The 21,593-nt window shown below is 37.0% G+C and overlaps 1 protein-coding gene and 1 pseudogene across 2 annotated transcripts in view; both read left to right on the top strand.

Moving 5' to 3' along the window:
• NIPBL (NIPBL cohesin loading factor) overlaps positions 1 to 21,593 on the top strand; it is a 202,422-nt gene that overhangs the window by 15,175 nt on the left and 165,654 nt on the right. The gene's annotated exons all lie outside the window — the stretch shown is intronic.
• Positions 1,822 to 11,019, top strand: LOC129036111 (keratin, type I cytoskeletal 18-like; annotated as a pseudogene).

Here is a 21,593-nt window from a genome sequence, read left to right on the forward strand (position 1 = left end):
TGAGAAATTCAGAAGCTGTGACATAATTTTAAAATGCTGGATTTCCTTTTGTTAGAATTAACATATTTGGGTCACTTATGCAGGTGAAATGCACAGTTATTTTTATGTGAGCACTATTGAAAAAATACTATTCTAGATACATTAAAACTAACAATGTCTAAAACACTAATAAATTATTGAATTCTGACTATAATTTACTTTTAAAATATTAGTCTTTATGATTGATATTTATGATATTTAATTTGGTATTTGTAAAGCAAAAATGTCCTTTAATCCTGGCAAGGAAATACATTACGGAGTTTTCTCAGCACTGCTACTTGTCAACCCTTTCAGTATTTTAAAACCTGCCTTTAGTTGTCTTTATTTGAATCAGATTGTGGGTTGCCAATTTTGAGCTAAAGACATCGATCATCTGAGTGTATGCTCTATGTAATTTAGTTTTTTTTTGGTAATGACCAAGTTGAAATTTTACATTGTTTTAAGTTGGGCGTAACTCCATTTATTATTTATTTATTTTTTATTAATACTATTCTTTAAAATTGATGCACATGAAAAAATTTCTTCCTAGGATTCTGCGTATACCTCAGAAAGCTCTAAGATTGAAATTTGAAATGTCATGACCTGAAAACTGATTCTTTTCTCCTTTAAGAAAAGAATTCAGAAACTAGTATTTATTCCATAACGTTACCTTCAAGTTATCCTGAAAGACACACGTGACATATGCTTTTATTTAACTCTACTAATCTTTTTACTATTTTCTCTTTCCCTTTTCTTATGTATCTCTTCCTTTCACTATCAATGTCTATTTCATCTCCCCCAAAGCAAATTTTTACATACTGTGTAATATAGGTATTTGTTGTTAATGTGGATGATCTTGTAATGTGTTACTTTCCCTGATGAAACCCAGAGCAGTTTCAGAGGCCTCAAATTCTGTGATCTTCATAAGTTCAAAATAGATTGCTGGTGGAAAAGCATTGACATTAACCATAAAAATATATATTTGTGTATTGTTCCCACTTCTATAGACATGTATTACTTCGCAAAATGTCAGCTTAAGGACCAGAAATTTTTTCTGAGGAGAAAGAGAAAGCATTGCCTTTGCAAAAGTTTTCCTGATCATTCCATTTCATAGCATTTGTGCAGTTTTTTACCTGTATCTCTTGATAAAATAATTTGTTCCTATATTCGTCAGCCATACTAAACCATCAGCTCTGTGAAAGCAAAGAGACTTTGTATTATCTTCATCTGTATGTCTATAACATCATCACAGTGCTGCTCCTGTTTTAGGTATTCAATATATATTTGTTGTTTAGTTAGAATTGAGCCATATGGTATTTCTTAAAGGTATGTTTTTAAATCTAAGATTAGTGAATGGCAAGTACATTTCTCTTAATTTCAAAATACAATTTTCTTAGGTAGAGCTGTGTCCTTGAGGGCTTCTTGCTTTGGGGGTAGGAATATTTTATTTAAATATATCCCTAACAATACATACATAACTTTATAAAAATAAAGAAAAATTTAAAGCAGAGTTCCTTTTTAAGCTGTTAGTGAGGATCGTGAAGTACAGGAAGGGTTTTTTGTTCTGATTCCTTAGGCAGTATAATTGGAGTAAGATACTGGAGTATTGCAAGAGGTGAAGTATCTAAATACTTTCTTGTTTTAATCTTTGGATTTATTGCAGTTTTAATTTTCTTTGCCAATTTAAGAATTATATATAATCAGATAAGTTAAATAATGAGAAATACGTTACAGCACGTAAAAAATGCTATTCAGGGTCAGCAAAGCCTGAGTCCTGTCCTCTTGCTCTCCTCCCCGGACAGCATGTGCTTCACCACTTGCTCCACCTTCTCCACCAACTACTGGTTCCTGGGCTCCGTCCAGCCACCCAGCTATGGCGCCTGACCGGTCAGCAGTGCAGCCAGCGTCTATGCAGGCGCCAAGGGCTCTGGTTCCCGGATCTCCATGTCCTGCTCCACCAGCTTCTGCGGCGGCTTGGGGTCCAGGGGCCTGGCCAAGTGGATGGCCCAGGGTCTGGCAGGAATGGGAGGCATCCAGAACAAGGAGACCTTCCAAAGCCTGAACGACCACCTGGCCTCCTACCTGGACAGAGTGAGGAGCCTGGAGGCCAAGAACCAGAGACTGGAGAGCAACACCCGGGAGCACCTGGAGAAGAAGGGACCCCAGGTCAGAGACTGGGGCCATTACTTCAAGACCATCGAGGATCTGAGGGCTCAGATCTTTGCAAATACTGTGGACAATGCCTGCATTGTTCTGCAGATTGACAATGCCCATCTTGCTGCTGATGGCTTTAGAGTCAAGTATGAGACAGACCTGGCCATGTACCAGTCTATAGAGAATGACATTCGTGGGCTCTGCAAGGTCATTGATGACACGAGTGTCACTTGGCTGTAGCTGGAAACAGACATCGAGGCTCTCAGGGAGGAGCTGCTCTTAATGAAGGAGAACCACGAAGAGGAAGTAAAAGGCCTACAAGCCCAGCTCGCCAGCTCTAGGTTGACCATGAAGGTAAATGCCCCCAAATCTCAGGACCTCGCCAAGATCATGGCAGACATCCAGGCCCAATACGACCAGCTAGCTCAGAAGAACCAAGAGGAGCTAGACAAGTACTGGTCTCAGCAGATTGAGGAGAGCACCACAGTGGTCACCACTCAGTCCGCGGAGGTAGGAGCTGCTGAGATGACACTCACGGAGCTGAGACATACGGTCCAGTCCTTGGAGATTCACCTGGACTCGATAAGAAATCTGAAGGCCAGCTTCTGGAGAACAGCCTGAGGAAGGTGGAGACCTGCTATGCCCTGCAGACAGAGCAACTCAACAGAATCCTGCTGCACCTGGAGTCAGAGCTGGCACAAACGCAGGCAGAGGGGCAGCACCAGGCCCAGGAGTACGAGACCCTGCTGAACATCAAGGTCAAGCTGGAGGCTGAGAGCACCACCTACCACCGCCTCCTTGAACATGGCAGGAACTTCAATCTTGATGATGCCCTGGACAGCAACAACTCCATGCAAACTATCCAAAAGACCACTACCTGCTGGATAGTAGACGGCTGAGTGGTGTCTGAGACCAATGACACCAAAGTTCTGAGACATTAAGCCAGCAGAAGCAGGGTACTCTTTAGGGAGCAGGAGGCCAATAAAATGTTCAGAGGTCATTGGGGGAAAATAGGCTATTCCGTTAAAATAGTTATCTGATGACTGAAATTTTTTTTTAATATGTCAGGTGTATTGAGGTATAATTTATACAGTAAAACTCAGTCTTTTGGGTGTACAGTTTGATGAGTTTTGGCAAACATACACAGTCTTAAAACCACCACCACAATCAGTATATTTCCATTACCCCCAAAAGTTCCCATGTATCCCTTTGTAATCAGTTTCCTGCCCCTACTGCAGCCTGAGGCAACTAGATCTGGTTTCTGTCTCTATAGTTTTTCCTTTTCTAGAACATAAAAATGGAATCATATATAGCCTTTTATGTCTTTTTTTTAAATTTAGCAGAAAGCTTCTGAGATTCATTCATGTTCTATGTATCAGTAGTTTGTCAATGACTGAAGTTTAAAATTGTTAACTTTAGTGATGCTCTTATGAAAGAGTATTATCAAAAAATAGTACTTTGAACAGTGGTAGATATTTCTCTCAGATTTTGGCCTTATTTTTGCCTTATCATTGAACATTTTACTTGCTCATTTTTACCCCTCGCCCCCCAAATGTTACTTGCCTGTTTAACCCTCACCCCTCAAATGTAGTCTAATTGACATCATTATATGACATTTATTTATATTAGTAAATGCTGTTTAATGCTCTACCAAGCATATGAAATAGACCTACTCTCTTTTTCATAATTAAAATAGGTAGCATCTTGCATTTTGAACATATAGCACATAGAAACTAGAATAAAAAATGAGGGATGGTGCAGTAACACCAAAAACTTGAGTTTACATTTGCTTTAGGTTTAGTGTTTATAAGTTTGTGCTAAAAATAGAGCATAGATTATAGTGAATAACAGTCACAGCCTCTCTTCCAATGATTAAAGTTAGAAAAGCAGTGCTCTTTACTGAAAGTTGGGGGCAGATAATGAGAAAAGAGTCATTTTCTGGACATTTTATTCGACCACCTTTCCCCCAACCCCTTCCTTTTTGAAACAGCTTCATCTCTGGGATATTCTCTTCTTGTTGTTTCTTTATGTCTTTGACCTCCCATTTGTTAAGTCTTTTGCTAGGTCTTGCTCCTCTACCTACCCCTTTAAATATTTGTGTTCTCCAGGAGGTGCTTCAGACTTATTTCTGTTCTCCCTTCCTGTTGATCTCATTTATTCACATGACTTGTTACATGCTACCTGTATGCTGATGACTCACAAATCTATCTCCAGAATATATTTCTCTTCCGAGCCAGATCCAGCTGTCTACCAGGTACCTCCTGATGTCCCACGAATAACAGAAATTCCATAGTATGTAAGTCTGAACTCATTCCTTAATTCTTCCTTACTCTGACCTGTCACCCAAAGAAAGAAAACTATTCTTAAAAAATACATGATGTAGGTTAATGTTTTCACTATCAACTCATTTGCCTAAACTAGAAATTCGGGATAATCCTTGACACTTCTTTACCATACTTCCAATTCAGTTGTTCACCCAGTTCCGACATTTGTAACACTTCCTTGAATTATCACTTGAATCTACCCCTCCCCCAATGTTTTGAATCTGTGAGAGGGCCTGAACGTAGTTTTCTCAGATTTAATAACTTCTAGTACTTTAAGAAAGATTTAGAGGTAATTGTGAAAGTAATATGTATTTAGTATTGGATACTTTTTGCTTCTATGCTTGGGCTCTGGTATTTAAAATTAAGGTGTAATCTTTAGTAACAGTGACACTATATAGCCTAAATGTGACTGTGTTCTGTTATATCTAAAATTTAGGACTTTTGACTTACAGCCCAGTTTATCAGCTGGGAGACTTGAACTCATTTTTTATCTTTCCATTCTTGCTTTTAGAATACTGCATTTCATGGAGTTGTATATTCATTTCAATACTTTGTGTTTATGTGTTTTGGAGCAGGGTAGAGGAGAAAATGGGAATGTATAAGGAAAGTTAAAGGAAGGACTTTTGAATTGACTTTCCTATACTGTAGAAACGAGTTTACTTAAATAACTTTCACTTTTATTGCAAACAACAGAAAACTAAAGAAATGCTGTGGGATATGATACCATTCAGGTGCTAGGCATGCACATATTTTTAATGACAGGAGTTAGATGTGTTGTAACAGTATTACTTGTTTGTGAGTTTGGAAATTAATGTTCATGGTTTTGTATAACTTTATGATATTTCTTCCTTAAAATAAGAAATTACCCCTCCAGCCCACAGTTTGAGCCAAAGGGTCTGCTTGAAATTATTAAATAATCCTGAGCGCAACTTTTGTAAAGGGCATTTTAAAATGTAATGCTGCCTTGAAAAACAAAGCAAGCATTTTCTTCGTTATATCTAGAGTTTATAACTAAAGAAGTAATATGTGCTATATTTTGCTCTAGTGCCAAGTACCATATTTTGGAATGAATAGAATCAATCTAAAGGCAGTTTACAAAGGCTGAAGGGAGACCCAGTTTGGTAGTCATTGGATCCCTTTGGTGGCTTGCACATAGTAAGCACTCAGCAAACAATTGTTGAATAAATGAATTTGAATATATTTCAGTTTGGGGACATAGGACTAATTAGAGTGACAGAAGATGGGTGGGGCTTGCTAAATACTGAGCAAGTTTCATAGAGGAAGGAAAACATGAAACCCAGAAATGGTGGACAACATTGACGGCAAAGAATTGGTGTAATTTAGTTAACTATTTTTATCTGGACAATAAGATTTGTTTAGTTGAATAAGAGAAAGATCTATATACAGAAGTGTCTTGAGTTCTTTCTACTTTCATTTCCACTCTGGCTCTACTTCTGAACCCCCATGTTCACTGCTAAAGAACAAATTGTAGGCTTGGGGCTAAAATGATCTGCATAATCCAGATATTCATATTAAGAACGGGGAGGAGGTGTTGGGAAAGAGGTATTTCTTACAGTTCTTCAATCTTTCCAGTTACTCATGTTTCTTAGTATATGTCAGGGTGCCACTGCACTGTCCTCAGTATTCATATGAGGATGTCTAAAAACTAGAATTTAAAATCACATATAATTTACAATAAGCTTGTAACTGTCCTAGGATGAAGTTCAGTATCTGAATCTCTAATAATTAGTTACCTAGCTGTTGAGCCACATTGCCATCTACTCTGATTATCATATGGTTCTTATGATTCTGATATTTTAAACTGGAAGATAAACACCACAGTTTTAGTGTGTTTTATAAAAATTTTATAATTCAGTAGCAATCCATTCCTTTATTTTCTTGGAAGCCAAAACTACATATAGTTTTCTGATATGTTAAGCTTAAACTGTGGAATTTAGAACTTAAAAATTTTCAAGAGCTTCAAAGTTGAAGACTTCTCTTAATTTTTTTTCAATTGTAGAACCAATGTGAAAAAAAAACTACATGCTATTTGGGAAATGGGAAAAATATCAAATTTCATGTTTTTCCTACTAAGTTTCCTATTAAATTTTTACATACAAATATTTATAATGAATGTAATTATGGTTAAATACATATATTCATCCTATAAATTTATTCCTCTTTTAACATTGATCATAAAGATTTTCCTAGTTTTCTATATAGTGTTCATAATTCTTTAAAATGTTGCCCAGTATTTTGTCAGTGGATGAACCATAATTTATTCATTCTATTCTTGCGTATTTTTTGCTTTTACTTTTTATCTGTATAAATAATGAGGCAGTGAATATCTTTATATGTAGTTTTTTCCCCCTTTAGGAGCTTTATTCACTTAGAGTAGAATCTCTTAAGAGGAAGTAATCCTGTAAGTGGAAGTTGGGCCAAAAGGTTTGAACATTTTTATGGCCTTTAATATATATTTCCAAAACTAATTTTATTCTGCTATAATCTTTATTTTCATTCACATCTTAATTCATTCAGTAGATTCATTGTATTTTTCATATAGAATACACACTGCCTATGAATATTATTAGGTCATTTAAATGCTCCCTTTTCCCACTATTGTGCCTGTGGTCTCTTTTTACTATATATTTTTAACCTCTTGATGATAAACAATTGTGGCTTTTCAAACCCTGTATATCATTTCGAGGTGTTATATAGTAAAATTAGCATGGGATCTAAACTGCTATTAGCCAAGTGACATTTAGGCCATTCTTAACCCAAGCCCATGTCTTCAACTGTAAACTGAAGAGGTTCTCAGCTTTTGAGATTTCATGGACTAGTCAGAACAAAGCAAGAAAGTGCTTTTCTGCAGAAATAAAGTGGTAAGGATATGTAGATTGGAATGTAGTAAAAAGAAAAGTAATGTCTAGGTAAGACCCATTACCTAGTCTTAATATTTGAAATGTGAAATACCCAGTGTGATGTGAACATGGTCATGATCTCATATTTATTCTCTTGTATGTCAAACACTGAGTGATTCCTATGTCTTTTCTCAGGAACTATTAAGGCATTGCAGATGGTGAAATAAAAGACTTCAGGCCAGGCCGGGCACGGTGGCTCACGCCTGTAATCCCAGCACTTTGGGAGGCCGAGGCGGGCGGATCATGAGGTCAGGAGATGGAGACCATCCTGGCTAACACGGTGAAACCCCGTCTCTACTAAAAATACAAAAAATTAGCCAGGCGCGGTGGTGGGTGCCTGTAGTCCTGCTACTTGGGAGGCTGAGGCAGGAGAATGGCATGAACCCAGGAGGCGGAGCTTGCAGTGAGCCAAGATAGCGCCACTGCACTCTGGCCTGGGCAAAGAGCGAGACTCCATCTCAAAAAAAAGAAAAAGAGAAAGAAATAAAAGACTTCAGCCCACCCATATTATAGTCTAATACAGTTTATAGACAGGTAAACAGAGATTATGTTACAATATCTAAGTGCTATGATCAGGATAAACGAGGTGCAGTTGGAGCCCTGGTGGTAGTGGTGGTCACCTAATTTAGACTAGTGTGGTGAGGCAGTAAGTCAGGAGCCCTCCTAGGTGTGATGGTTAGTAGGTATGCAAACTAAGTTTTGAAGGCTGTTAGTCATACTATGGAGTCTGGGACAACAATTTGATTTTTGGAAACTGATGATGGCTTAGATTATTAGAACATAGGCTGGAAAAAGGGGCATGCCAAAAAGGTCTGAAGCTACAGAGATGGGCAGGCTACAGATTATGAAGGAATGGATATGCCTTACTAAGAATTCTATGTTTTATTTTACAGATGAGAAACCAGGAAGTTATTTAGTAATGGAGTATGTTTTATGCATATGTAAAAAATTTTTTGGGTAGTAGGCAGGAAAAGGGAGGCTCAGGAGGCCAGTAGGAGTTGAGGTCCTCAATTAAAATGGGGGATTGTAGCGAAGGAAACCCATAACAAATATTAAAGAGTTAATCTGGTTATAGTTTAGTGATTCTATGTAGGTAGACTGGGTAAGAGAGAATGAAAACAGTCAAGGATATATCCTTGTCTCAAGTTTCATGTGGGCATATGAGAGTAGAATATAAGTTAAATCAATTTTGGCTGCCTGTGAGTAAAAATATAGTCTACCAAAACCTGTATCACCTTTCACATTTTAAAGGGAATGGATATTGAAAAATTTAGTGGCTTGGTCAAATTGTACTAACGATTATTTGGAAATGACTTTTACAGCTGACCTAGAAAATCTCTCTAGTGTTAAATCAGGGTTAACAGTAGCATGGTGGATGAAAAAATGCTCATCATCACTGGCCATCAGAGAAATGCAAATCAAAACCACAATGAGATACCATCTCACACCAGTTAGAATGGCAGTCATTAAAAAGTCAGGAAACAACAGGTGCTGGAGAGGATGTGGAGAAATAGGAACACTTTTACATTGTTGGTGGGACTGTAAACTAGTTCAACCATTGTGGAAGTCAGTGTGGCCATTCCTCAGGGATCTAGAACTAGAAATACCATTTGGCCCAGCCATCCCATTGCTGGGTATATACCCAAAGGATTATAAATCATGCTGCTATAAAGACACATACACACATATGTTTATTGCGGCACTATTCACAATAGCAAAGACTTGGAACCAACCCAAATGTCCAACGATGATAGACTGGATTAAGAAAATGTGGCACATATACACCATGGAATACTGTGCAGCCATGAAAAAGGATGAGTTCATGTCCTTTGTAGGGACATGGATGAAGCTGGAAACCATCATTCTCAGCAAACTATCTCAAGACAAAAAACCAAACACTGCATGTTCTCACTCATAGGTGGGAATTGAACAATGAGAACCCTTGGACACAGGAAGGGGAGCATCACACACCGGGGACTGTCGTGGGTTGGGGGGAGGGGGGAGGGATAGCATTAGGAGATATACCTAATGCTAAATGACGAGTTAATGGGTGCAGCACACCAACATGGCACATGTATACATATGTAACAAACCTGCACATTGTGCACATGTATCCTAGAACTTTAAAGTATAATAATAAAAAAAAAAAGTAGCGTGGTGGATTATTATCTTATGTGATTAAGTTACTAGAAGATAATACTATTTCTTTTTAGTGCTTTGTTTTCTAGTATATTGAGTATATTATTGTGAGCTTAGAATAACATAATGAATGTTCTTTAATAACTATTTTCTATTGTGCAAAGTTCTCTTAGGGCTTTTCTGGTGTATTTGTTTATCCAGCGTCATCTGAAGACTGCCCCTTCAGTTAGTTTTATGCTAAATCCATACATACACTATAATGAAATCTTGTAGTGAGAACTATGTTACTTTGTTCATGAGGGGATTATCTTTACAAATATAATTAAAGGGATGCTTTTAAAATAAATTTTAAAATGGCGGTAGCTTTTTAGAATTGTTATATGCAGGAACAGTTATAAAGCAGTCAAACTGATGTATCCAAAATAACTGACCAAGTGACATACTGCCAAAACGAAAATAGTACTTTCCAAGGTTCTAAGTATACTTAAACAAATGTACTTCATTTTGGTTTTTGGCTTAAGAGGTAGCATATCAGAATCACTTAGGAATTTTTTTTTCTCAAACTTTAATCCTTTTTTGGAGATGAAGGATAAGTTTTTAAGTTTCTCTTTTAGCTGTGTTCCCTTAGACTTCTTAATCATTCAGTAAGAATTAATTGAATAACTGCAATGTGCTCAGCAATGAATACTAGATATTTGATATGGACTTTTTTTGAGTCTTCCTCCTGAATTTTACATGGCTACCTAAAAGATCTCTCTCTTTTTTTGTATTCTATGAAAACATAATCTGTGAGGTATAAAGGAGCAAGGAATCATGTGAGTAGAGTTAGTGAATTAGATTTTTTAAAAAATGATAGAATGGTGAGATGTGTTTAATTCTGAAGAATGGAGGAGGAGTTGCTGGATACTAGAGAGGACGTAGAAGTGAGGAAAGAAGTTAGGGTAGGAGATAGTGTAAATGAATGTGGTAGAAAAAATTCAGTACAACCTACCAGCAGTACTTCAAATAAAATTAGAAATTGTGAACTGACCTATCTGTTCCTAAAGGTGTCTTATATTTTAAAAGTCTGCTTAAAAGTCAAATTGAATCTTGTATACGTTAGAAATACACTACTTAAAAATATAAACCATGCCTGTGTGTTCACACTAAGTCCTCAGCAAATACTTCTTATTCATAGCTGCCTTTCTACTGATTTGATGGAAAATATATCCTTCTCAAATATATTTCCAAATGAAAATCTGCTAATTTTTGACATTTCTAATGGATTATTAGGAAGGAAAGTATTTGATAAGAAGCAAAGAAAAAGTAATCAAATTAGCTCAAGTTCATCTGATATTGAAATATGATAAGTACTCCTTAGTAACACAACTTAGCTATAAACCACAGATAAAGTGAAGTATCCCAAAAAAAAACTCTATTTATATGAGAAGTTTGATTTAACTTTTGTCTAATATCTAAAGTTAATTATGTCTCCAAAGGTATTGTACAATACTATACTGTCATGTATGTACTTTCAAAAATACATGTATATAAAAATACATATATACATATAATATATTCATATATACAAATATATCCTATGCACTTTGATAGCTCTATTTTGATAACTTGTTTTGTATTTTCCTACCTCACACCTTTTAATCAAAACATTTACCTCCTTTTTTATCCATCTATCCAAATCATACTTTCTTTCTATCATGATCTTATGTTTCTTCCCCCCACTGCGGGGAGGTGGCATATCAGAATCCTCTGTGGATTATTTTCAAGCTTAAAATCCTTTCTACCTTTTCTCCTACCCCAGTTCACATGATCTTTTCTAGCAGTACCTGTGTGTAGGAGTTATAGAAATTTTATGTTAGCTTGTCACATTTTCTTACTGTATATTAAGCTAAAGTTTATTTTGTTTTATTTTTACCTTATTTGCCTTCTCAGTCAGATTATAAACTCTTAGAGGACACAGTCTGCCTGTGGTGCTTGGTGTCTTACCTGCAACAGGCTTGTAGCAAGTGTTTGCTGATAACTGGTGTAGCTCATCTGGACTGGTTTGAAGAGATTTGGAAAATACCTCATACTCTTATAAACTGTAAAATTCACCCTTTTAAAGTGTAAAACTCAGTGATTTTTAGTATATTCACAAAGTTATGCATTCATCATTACTTTCTAGTTCCAGAGCATTTTCATCACCCCCCAAAAAACCACATTTCCATTAGTGGTCACACCCTGTTGTCTCCAGTCAGTCCTTGGCAACCATTAATTTACCTTCTGTTGCTATGGATTTCTGTATTCATATAAGTGGAACCAAATAATGTGCCCTTTTGTGTCTGGCTTCTTTTACTTGCTCATCTATATTGCAGCATGTATCAGTACTTCATTTCTTTTTAGGACTGAATATACTCCATTGTATGGATATACCACATTTTACTTTTGCTTTGTCGCTTGATGGACACATGGATTGTTTTCAGCTTTTGGCTATTATGAATAATGCTGTTATAAGCATTCATTTGTACGTTTCTGTGTGGATATGTTTTTACTTCTGAGTAGGTACAAAGGAGTAAAATTTTTAGGTCATATGGTAACTATGTTTAACTCTGAGGAACTGTCAGACTGTCTTCCAAAGAGGCGTATGGTTTTACATTTGTAGTAGCAGTGTATGAAGGTTAGACTGTCTTTACATCCTCACTAACACTTGTTATTGTCTGTCTGATTGTATTGGTCCTAGAGGGTGTGAAGTGGTATCTCTATGTGGCTTTGATTTGCATTTTCTTAATGACTGATGATATTAAACACCTTTTTATGTGCTTATTGGTCATTTATGTATCTTCTTTGGAGCAACATTCATCCAAATCTTTTGCCCAATTTTAAATTGGATTATCTGCCTTTTTATTGTTGAATTATAAGTTGTTAGACATATTCTAGATACAAGTTCCTTATCAGATACATGATTTGCAAATATTTGCTCCCATGCGGTGGATTGTCTTTTCACTTTCTTGATAGTGTCCTTTGAAGCACATACATTTTTAATTTTAAAGATCTCTATTGTTTTCCTTTGGTTGCTTATGCTTTGGGTGTCATAAGAAACAATTGCCTAATCCAAGGACAGGAAAAGTTACACCTGTGTTTAGTTTTAGCACTTACATTTAATACTCTGATCCATTTTGAGTTAATCTTTTTCATAAGGTATGAGGTAGGGATCCAGCTTCATTATTATGTATGTGTCTACCCAATTTTCCATTACCATTTGTTGAAAAGACTATTCTTTCCCATTGAATGGTCTTGGCATCCCTGTCAAAAATCAGTTGAATGTAAATTTAAGAGTTTATTTTTGGCTCTCAATTTTATTCCATCAGTCCATATGTCTATCCTTATGCCAGTACTACAGTGTCTTGATTACTGTGGCTTTGTAGTAAGGTTTGAAAGTGAAATGTGTGAGTCCTCCAACTTTGTTCTTTTTCAAGATTGTTTTGACTATTCTGGATCTCTCATTTTCATATGAAGTTTAGGATGTTTGTCATTTTCTGCAAAATAGGCAGCTGCAATTTTGATAGGGGTCATATTAAACTATAGATGAGTTTGGGGAGTATTGCCTTTACAATAATATTAAGTCTTAACAATCCAAGGGCATAGGAAGACGTTCCATTTTTTTAAAGCCCTAATTTCCTTTAGTGTTTTGTTTGTTTGTTTGTTTGTTTTGAGACAGACTCTTGCTTTATGGCCCAGGCTGGAGAGCAGTGGCATGATCTTGGCTCACTGTAACCTCTGCCTCCCTGGTTCAAGCGATTATTGTTTCTTAGCCTCCGAGTAGCTTGGGGTTACAGTCCTTTGTCACCGTGCCTGGCTAATTTTTGTATTTTCAGGAGAGGTGAGGTTTCGCCATGTTGGCCAGGCTGGTCTTGAACTCCTGGCCTCAAGTGATCTGTGTGCCTTAGCCTCCTAAAGTGCTGGGATTACAGGCTTGACCCACCACACCTGGCCGGTGTTTTGTAGATTGAAATGTACAAGTATTGCGTTTCTTTTGTTAAATTTGTTCCTGTGCATTGTATGCTTTTTAATGCTATTGTAAATGGAATTGCCTTTTTTTGTTTTGTTTTTTGAGAAGGAGTCTTGTACTGTCACCCGGGCTGGAGTGCAATGGCACAATCTTGGCTCACTGCAACCTCCACCTCCCAGGTTCAGGCGATTCTCCTGCCTCAGCCTCCCGAGTAGCTGGGATTACAGGTGCACACCACCACACCTGGCTAATTTTTTGTTTTTTCAGTAGAGACGGGGTTTCACTATGTTGGCCAGACTGTTCTTGAACTCCTGACCTCGTGATCCACCTGCCTCAGGCTCCCAAAGTGCTGGAATTACAAGCGTGAGCCACCGCACCCGGCCTGGAATTGCTTTCTTAATTTTACTTCCAGATTGTTCACTGCTAGGGTATGGAAGTGCAGTTGATTTTTATATATTGATCTTGTATCCTGCAACCTTGCTGAACTTGTTTATTAATTGTAACTCGTGCTCTTCTTTCTAGGGACAGTTTATGTTCTTCAGTTTGGTTCATTGTGCCCTCCTCCAGTTTTCCAAATAATACATGTCAACAGTGTTATAAGAAAGAAATTTCTTATTTTCTCAATCCTGCTTTGTGACTTAAACAAACTTGTGCACCTATGAAAAGTAAGATCAGACAACTCAGAAGAAAAACGATATCCACTAAAAACTATGTCAACATTTTCATTTAGTGCTCTGGCTGTAGCATAGGATTAAAAATTTGAGGATTGTGGTTCAGTAGTTAAAGCAGTAAGCTTTACCTGTAGTGAGGCATCTTAAGTATTTGTTGCAGAAATAAATAAATGCCTGCTAACAATGTGTATATAGGGGTGCAAAATAAATTCTTTTGGTCAGTAATTTCTGAAGCCTTTACTCCACTAGTCAGTAAGTGATTTTCAGTAGTGCATCTGGAAAGCTTGAGTCATACGGGGGGGGAAAAAAAGGAGGGAAGAAACAAAAGGAAGTAAGATTAATAATTTGAATTTTATTAATACAGATAAGATTGTGATTTAAATAAATCTATTGATTAGGAACAAAAGAGGAAAAAATGGTAACAGATTACAGTATTATTCCTCAAGTTCAAACTTCTGTGTTTTTTAATGCCAGAATCAAACCTAAAATGTCAAATACACATATAAAAAGATGCCCAAACTTACTAGCAGTTAGAGAAATAAAGAGTTAAAATGTAGCTAGCTTATTATGTATTTTGTTGATCAGTAAGGATAAATAAAGTGTTGAAAGTATGCTTCATATACTATAAAGTATGCTTGTTTAATAAGTTGTATCCTCTATTATCATTAATATTGTTGTTCTTAGCACTGACCTTTAGGTCTTAAAATAGATGTAGAGAAGGGTAGTGTAATCCTGCCTTTAAAAAAAATTCATCAAATGCTTTATGTCTTATTCATGGTCATATTTAATACTCCTGAAGAAACCCATGAGATAGATATTTTTGAGACAATTGAGGCATAGGAAGTTAAATAATTTGCCCAAGCTTACACAGCTTGAAACAAGAGGAAGAAGAAATCAAACCTATGTTTTTCTGATTCCTTTTTTTTTTTTTTTTTTGAGATGGAGTTTCGCTCTTGTTGCCCAGGCTGGAGTGCAGTGGCGCAATCTCAGCTCACCGCAACGTCCGCCTCCCAGGTTCAAGTGATTCTTCTGCCTCAGCCTCCTGAATAGCTGGAACTACAGGCATGCGCCATCACGCCCACCCAATTTTGTATTTTTAGCAGAGATGGGGTTTCTCCATGTTGGTCAGGCTGGTCTCGAACTTCCGACCTCAGGCAATCCGCCCACCTCAGCCTCCCAAAGTGCTGGGTACAGGTGTGAACCCCCACACCTGGCCTGTTTTTCTGATTCTAAAACTTAGTCTTAAACTTTTTTTTTTTTTAATTTAGTCTTTAACTTTTAATTGGTATACTATATTGCTTCTCCACTACCTTTGAACTTATTCCTAGGTGGATTATATAATAAATAATATTCCTTGGATTTTTAAATTGTATTAGTAAGATTTAAAGCAGAATTTTAAAATTGGATTTTGATTTTACTTCAGAAAACTCTCAAGTCTTTGCTTTGGGAAATCAAACAAAACATTTGCCCATTGTTGTAATGCTGCTGTATTTCCCAATTGTGATTTCCAAAATGTCTTTGATTCTCACTTTGGGAAATGGGGTCTTGAAATTCACAAAATCCGGTTTTGGGTCCAGAAGCAAATAGACTCAGTGAAAGAGACAGTCATGGGAGAACCTCTTAAATAGTTTTAGGACAAAAAGTTACAGTTTAAAGAGAAGGATGGGTAAATGTTGAAGAAAACTTAGTACCTCTTGTTTTCTCTATGTTGAAGACTTTTGTTTTGCATTAAGTCTTGCCTGCATTAAAAAAAAAGTGTAATGTGATTGTTTTATGTACTTACAAATTAATATGTATTGTATCTTTAATTGCATCTCTGTGGAACTTTTATATCATCTGCTTTCTTTGTTTTATACTTTTCTTTGGGAATCTCATATGCAGTGCAGACTGTTGTAATGAGTTTGGTTTGTTGACCTGGTGAGCAGTAGGATTTTGTAAAAGGAAATTCAGCTTAAAGCATTCAGAACTTTGGCTGTTGTGCCCTTTCAGAAGTGAATTTTTAAATAGGTTTAAAATAACTGACTGCCTCCAAAGGATTGCTTTCTAAATTTTGTGTTAGAGACATGCTTGCCTCCTGATTTTGTATTTTAGCCCCAAAGTGAATTATTTAAGCTTTTCTGCTTGAGTTGGTGAATATTACTTCTTAAGTACATGTATATACACAGAGTTAAAAACCTGCTAGTACTCAAAAATCAGTCCTGTACTGTATAGAGATTTGCCTGCTGATGGATCAGGTGTTGTTTTCAGTATACTGTTCTTGGACTTTATGACAGACTAGGGGTACTTAATGCCTGAGTTGATAATCACATTATTACTTCTTACACTTTGTTTATAGAATCTAGAAGGAGTTAAACAGAAAAGTATTTTCTGTTCCTTCCTTATGATTTAGAAAATAGAAAAAGTCTTCGCTAAAGCCTTTAATTGCCTTATTCTTAGTGATGATGATGATGATATTAATAGCAATGATGGCCAGTATTTGTCATGAGCTCACTATTTTGAATATTTGACTGGCATTATTTAATCTTCACTACAGTTCTTGAGGTATAATCAGCCCTTCATATTTGGGAGTCACACATTTGCAGATTCAGCCAAGCACAGATTGGAAATATTCAGGAAAAGAAACCAATAAAAAACAATACAAAAACATTTAAAGTGCAGTATAAAAACTATGTAGCATTTACATTGTATTTGGTATTATAAGTATTCTATTAATGATGTAAAGTATACAGGAAGGTGTGCATTTTATATGCAAATACTACACCATTTTAAATTAGAGACTTTAGCATCCATGAATTTCATATCTGCAGGGATCCTGGAGCCAATCCCCTCAGGACCAAAGGGGACTGTCTAGCTATAATATTATCTCCACTTTACAAATTAGGAAACTGATGCTTACAAAGAATGTGACTTGCTCAAGAGATAAGAGAAGGAAGTCCCACGAGCAATTCAGTCAGCATAATTACCATGAATGTATGCTCTCCTTAAGTTTAGTTAGACTTCTGACCTCCTTGAGGTCAGGGACTTAATATGTTTATTTCTTTAATTCTAGTACCAAGCACAGCACCCAGCATGTGGCATGTGCTCGGGTTTTTTTGTTTTTTGTTTTTTTAATAAAGAAGTTGTGAGAGGCTGATTCATTAGCTTTAGCTGTAAGTCTTCTGGAGGGAATCCATACCAATTTCATTTACATTGCGTGATTTTTTTTTCCTTTGCCTTGGAATACCCCTTGGCAGGGGACCTAGTAAGTTCCTGTTCATTCTTCAAGTTCCAGCATGATTCCATCTTTTCTTTGATGCCTTCCTTGTCTCTTTTAGGCAGAATTAATTGTTCCCTTTTCTATCCACTCCCTTTTTTTCCCCAGCCTTTATTTTAGATTCCAGGGGGTACATGTGCAGGTTTGTTCCATGGGTAAATTGCGAGTCGCAGGGGGTTTGTTGTATAGATTATTTTGTGACCCAGGTAATGAGCATAGTACTTGACAGGTAGTTTTTGATCTCCACCCTTCTCCCACCCTGAAGTAGGCTTTAGTGTCTCTTGTTTCCTTCTTTGTGTCCATCTGTGCTCTATGTTTAGCTCCCACTTACAAGAGATAACATGCAGTATTTGATTTTTTTGTTCCTGTATTAATTTGCTTAAGATAATGGCCTCCAGCTGCCTCCATGTTGCTGCAGAGGACATGATTTCGTCCTTTTTTATGTCTACGTAGTATTCCATGGTGTGTATGTACCATATTTTCTTTATCCAGTCCACTGTTGGTGGGCATCTAGTTGATTCCATGTCTTTGCTATTGTGAATAGTGCTGTAGTGAACATACACATCCATGTGTCTTTATGGTAGAATGATTTATATTGCTTTGGGTATATACTCAGCAGTAGGATTGCTGGGTTGCATGGTCCTTCTAAGTCCTTTTTTTTTTTTGAGTCGGAGATTTGCTCTTGTTGCCCAAGCTGGAGTGCAATGGCGTGATCTTGACTCACTGCAACCTCTACCTCCCGGGTTCAAGCGATTGTCCTGCCTCAGTCTCCCAAGTAGCGGGGATTACAGGCGTGCGCCACTACACCCAACTAATTTTGTGTTTTTAGTAGAGATGGGGTTTCCCCATGTTGGTCAGGCTGGTCTCGAACTCCTGACCTCAAGTGATCCACCCGCCTCTGCCTCCCAAAGTGCTAGAATTACAGGGGTGAGCCACTGCACCCAGCCCTTTCTAAGTTCTTTGAGAAATTGAACTGTTTTCCACAGTGGCTGAACTAGTTTACATTCCCACCAGCAGTGTATAAGCATTCCCTTTTCTCCATTGTCTCACTAGCATCTGTTGTTTTTTGACTTTTTAGAATAGCTATTCTGACAGGTGTGCGATGATGTCTCATTGTCGTTTTGATTTGCATTTCTCTAATGATTAGTGATGTTGAACATTTTTTGATATGCTTATTGGCAGTATGTATGTTTTCTTTTGAGAAGTGTCTGTTCATGTCCTTTGCTTGTTTTTTTTTTTTTAATAGAGTTGTTTTCTGCTTGTTACTTTGTTTAGATTCCTTACATATTCTGGATATTAGACCTTTGTTGGATGTATCGTTTGCAAACATATTCTCCCATTGTGTAGGTTGTCTGTTCACTCTGTTGATAGTTTCTTTTGCTGTGCAGAACCTCTTTAGTTTAATTAGATCCAGCTTGCCAATTTTTGTTTTTGTTGCAATTGCTTTTGAAGTCTTCATCATGAAATCTTTGCCAGGGCTGATGTCCAGAAGAGTTTTTCCTAGGTTTTCTTCTAGGGTTTTTATAGTTTAAATTTTACATTTCAGTCTTTAATCCATCTTGGGTTGATTTTTGCATGTGGTGAAAGGAAGAGGTCCAGTTTCAGTCTTGTGCATATGGTTAGCCAGTTATTATTGAATAGAGAGTCCTTTCCCCATGGGTTGTTATTTTCAACTTTGTCAGAGATTAGATGTTTTAGGTGTGTGGCTTTATTTCTGGGCTCTCACCTGTTCTATTTGTCTATGTATCTGTTTTTGTACCAGTACTGTGCTGTTTTGGTTACTGTAGCCTTTTAGCACAGTTTGAAGTTGGATGGTGTGATGCCTCTGGCTTTGTTCTTTTTGCTTAGAATTTCTTTGGCTATTCGGGCTGTTTTTTGGTTCCATGTGAATTTTAGAAGTTTTTTGTTTTGTTTTGTTTTGTTTTCCTAATTCTTTGAAAACTGTCACTGGTAGTTTGATAGGAATAGCAATGAATCTGTAAATTGCTTTGGGCAGTATGGCCATTTTAACAATATTGATTCTTTCTGTCCATGATCATGGAATGTTTTTCCGTCTGTTTTTGTAAACTCTGATTTTTTTCAGCAGTGTTTTCTAATTCTCATTGTAGAGATCTTTCACATCCCTGGTTAGCTGTATTCCTAGGTATCTTATTCCTTTGTGGCTATTGTAAATGGGATTACATTCTTGATTTGACTCTCAGATTGGACGTTATTGGTTTATAGAAATGCTACTGATTTTTGCACATTCGTTTTGTGTCCTGAAACTGTGCTGACGTGGTTTATCAGATCTAGGAGCTCTTGAGTAGAGACTGTGGGGTTTTCTAGGAATAGGATCATTATCATCTGTGAGGAAAGATAGTTTGACTTTCTCTCTTCCTATTCAGATGCCTTTTATTTCTTTCTCTTGCCTGATTGCTCTGGCTAGGGCTTCTACTACTATGTTGAGTAGGAATAGTGAGAGAGGGCATCCTTGTCTTGTTCCAGTTCTTAAGGGGAATGCTCCCAGCTTTTGCTCATTCAGTATGATGTTGGCTGTGGGTTTGTTATAGATGGCTCTTACTATTTTGTCCCTCTTTTTAAACTTTAATATATTAGTAATACCTATTATTATCATATTGTAATTATCTACTTCCTCTAGCCTGGGAATTCTTTATAGGTCAGGGAGGGGACAGTGGTAGGCTTTATCTAACTCATCTCAGTTATTGTCAGTATCAAGTATGATTTCTGGCACTTGGTAGGTGCTCATTAAATGTTTGGGCTGAATGAATTCATATAAACAAGCTAAAAATAGACTTGTAGATAAATGGTGGAGAACTTTATTTAAACGTTGTCTTCTCGGAATTACTGTCATTTGCTTTGTGATTTTAGGCTACTTCTTAGTTTATGAGCACCATTTCTCAAGGCTGCATTCTTTAAGAAATATTAGTATTTGAGGAGATACTACACCATCCAAAGATTGCCGCTAGTATTTTCTAAGATTTTTTTAGGGAAAAAATTTAAGAATGGAGGGAAGAACCTAATCAGTGAAAGATGTGATCATAAATAAGCAGACAGATTTATAGGAATAAACAGGTTAAGAATTTGAATATAGAAATATAGAAAGGAATATATTAGATTAAATGGTAGAGTCCTAAAGTAGAGTGTAAGCCAAAATTATATGTGCTCTTACACATACCACATACTGTATAGGATGGTTTATGAGGTTCAGTTGAGATAATATAAATAGAAGTGCTCGTAAGTAGGATGTTTGTTTCTACAAAATGAATTTTATTAAATATTTAGTGTACTGTAGATAAAGTGATTCTTAAGAATTTTTAAAAACTGGGCTGGGCGCGGTAGCTCGCGCCTCTAATCCCAGCACTTTGGGAGGCCGAGTTGGGCTGATCACAAGGTCAGGAGTTCGAGCCCAGCCTGGCCAACGTGGTGAAACCCCATCTCTACTAAAAATTCAAAAAATTAGCCGGGCGTGGTGGCATGTGCCTGTAATCCCAGCTACTTGGGAGGCTGAGGCAGGAGAATCGCTTGAACCCGGGAGGCGGAGGTTGCCGTGAGTCAAGATTGTGCCATTTCACTCCAGCCTGTGTGACAAGAGCAAGACTTCCTCTCAAAAACAAACAAACACACAAACAGTTATATATTGCCATGTAACAAATTACACCAAAATTTAGCAGTTTAGAGGAATAAATATTTATTATCTTAGTATTCCTATGGGCCAGGAATATGGCTGCAGCTTGGTTGAATGCCCTTTTACTCATGGTATTTCAGGAGGCTATAGTCTTCCTATAGTTAGGGTCAGTGGAAGCTGCAGTCATCACAAGGTTTGACTGGCAGAGAATCTGTTCCAAGCTTAATCACTTGGCTCTTGGTGAGCCATAGGTTGCCTGTAGCTATTGGCTGGGTATCTCAGTTTCTTGCCACCTGGGTCTCACCTTAAAGCAGCTCACAACATGGCAGCTGACTTCCCTTAAAGTGACTAAGAGAGGGTACCACAACAGAAGCCAGTCTTTTTGTAACCTAATCTCAGAAGTGACCTGCCATCACTTTTGCCATATTCTATATTTGTTAGAGGCAAACACACAATAGGAGGGAATTACACAAGGTGGATGGCATAATTGAAGGCTGTCT

Source organism: Pongo pygmaeus, chromosome 4 (genome assembly GCF_028885625.2).
Source record: "Pongo pygmaeus isolate AG05252 chromosome 4, NHGRI_mPonPyg2-v2.0_pri, whole genome shotgun sequence".
In the NCBI taxonomy this organism is placed as follows: domain Eukaryota; kingdom Metazoa; phylum Chordata; class Mammalia; order Primates; family Hominidae; genus Pongo; species Pongo pygmaeus.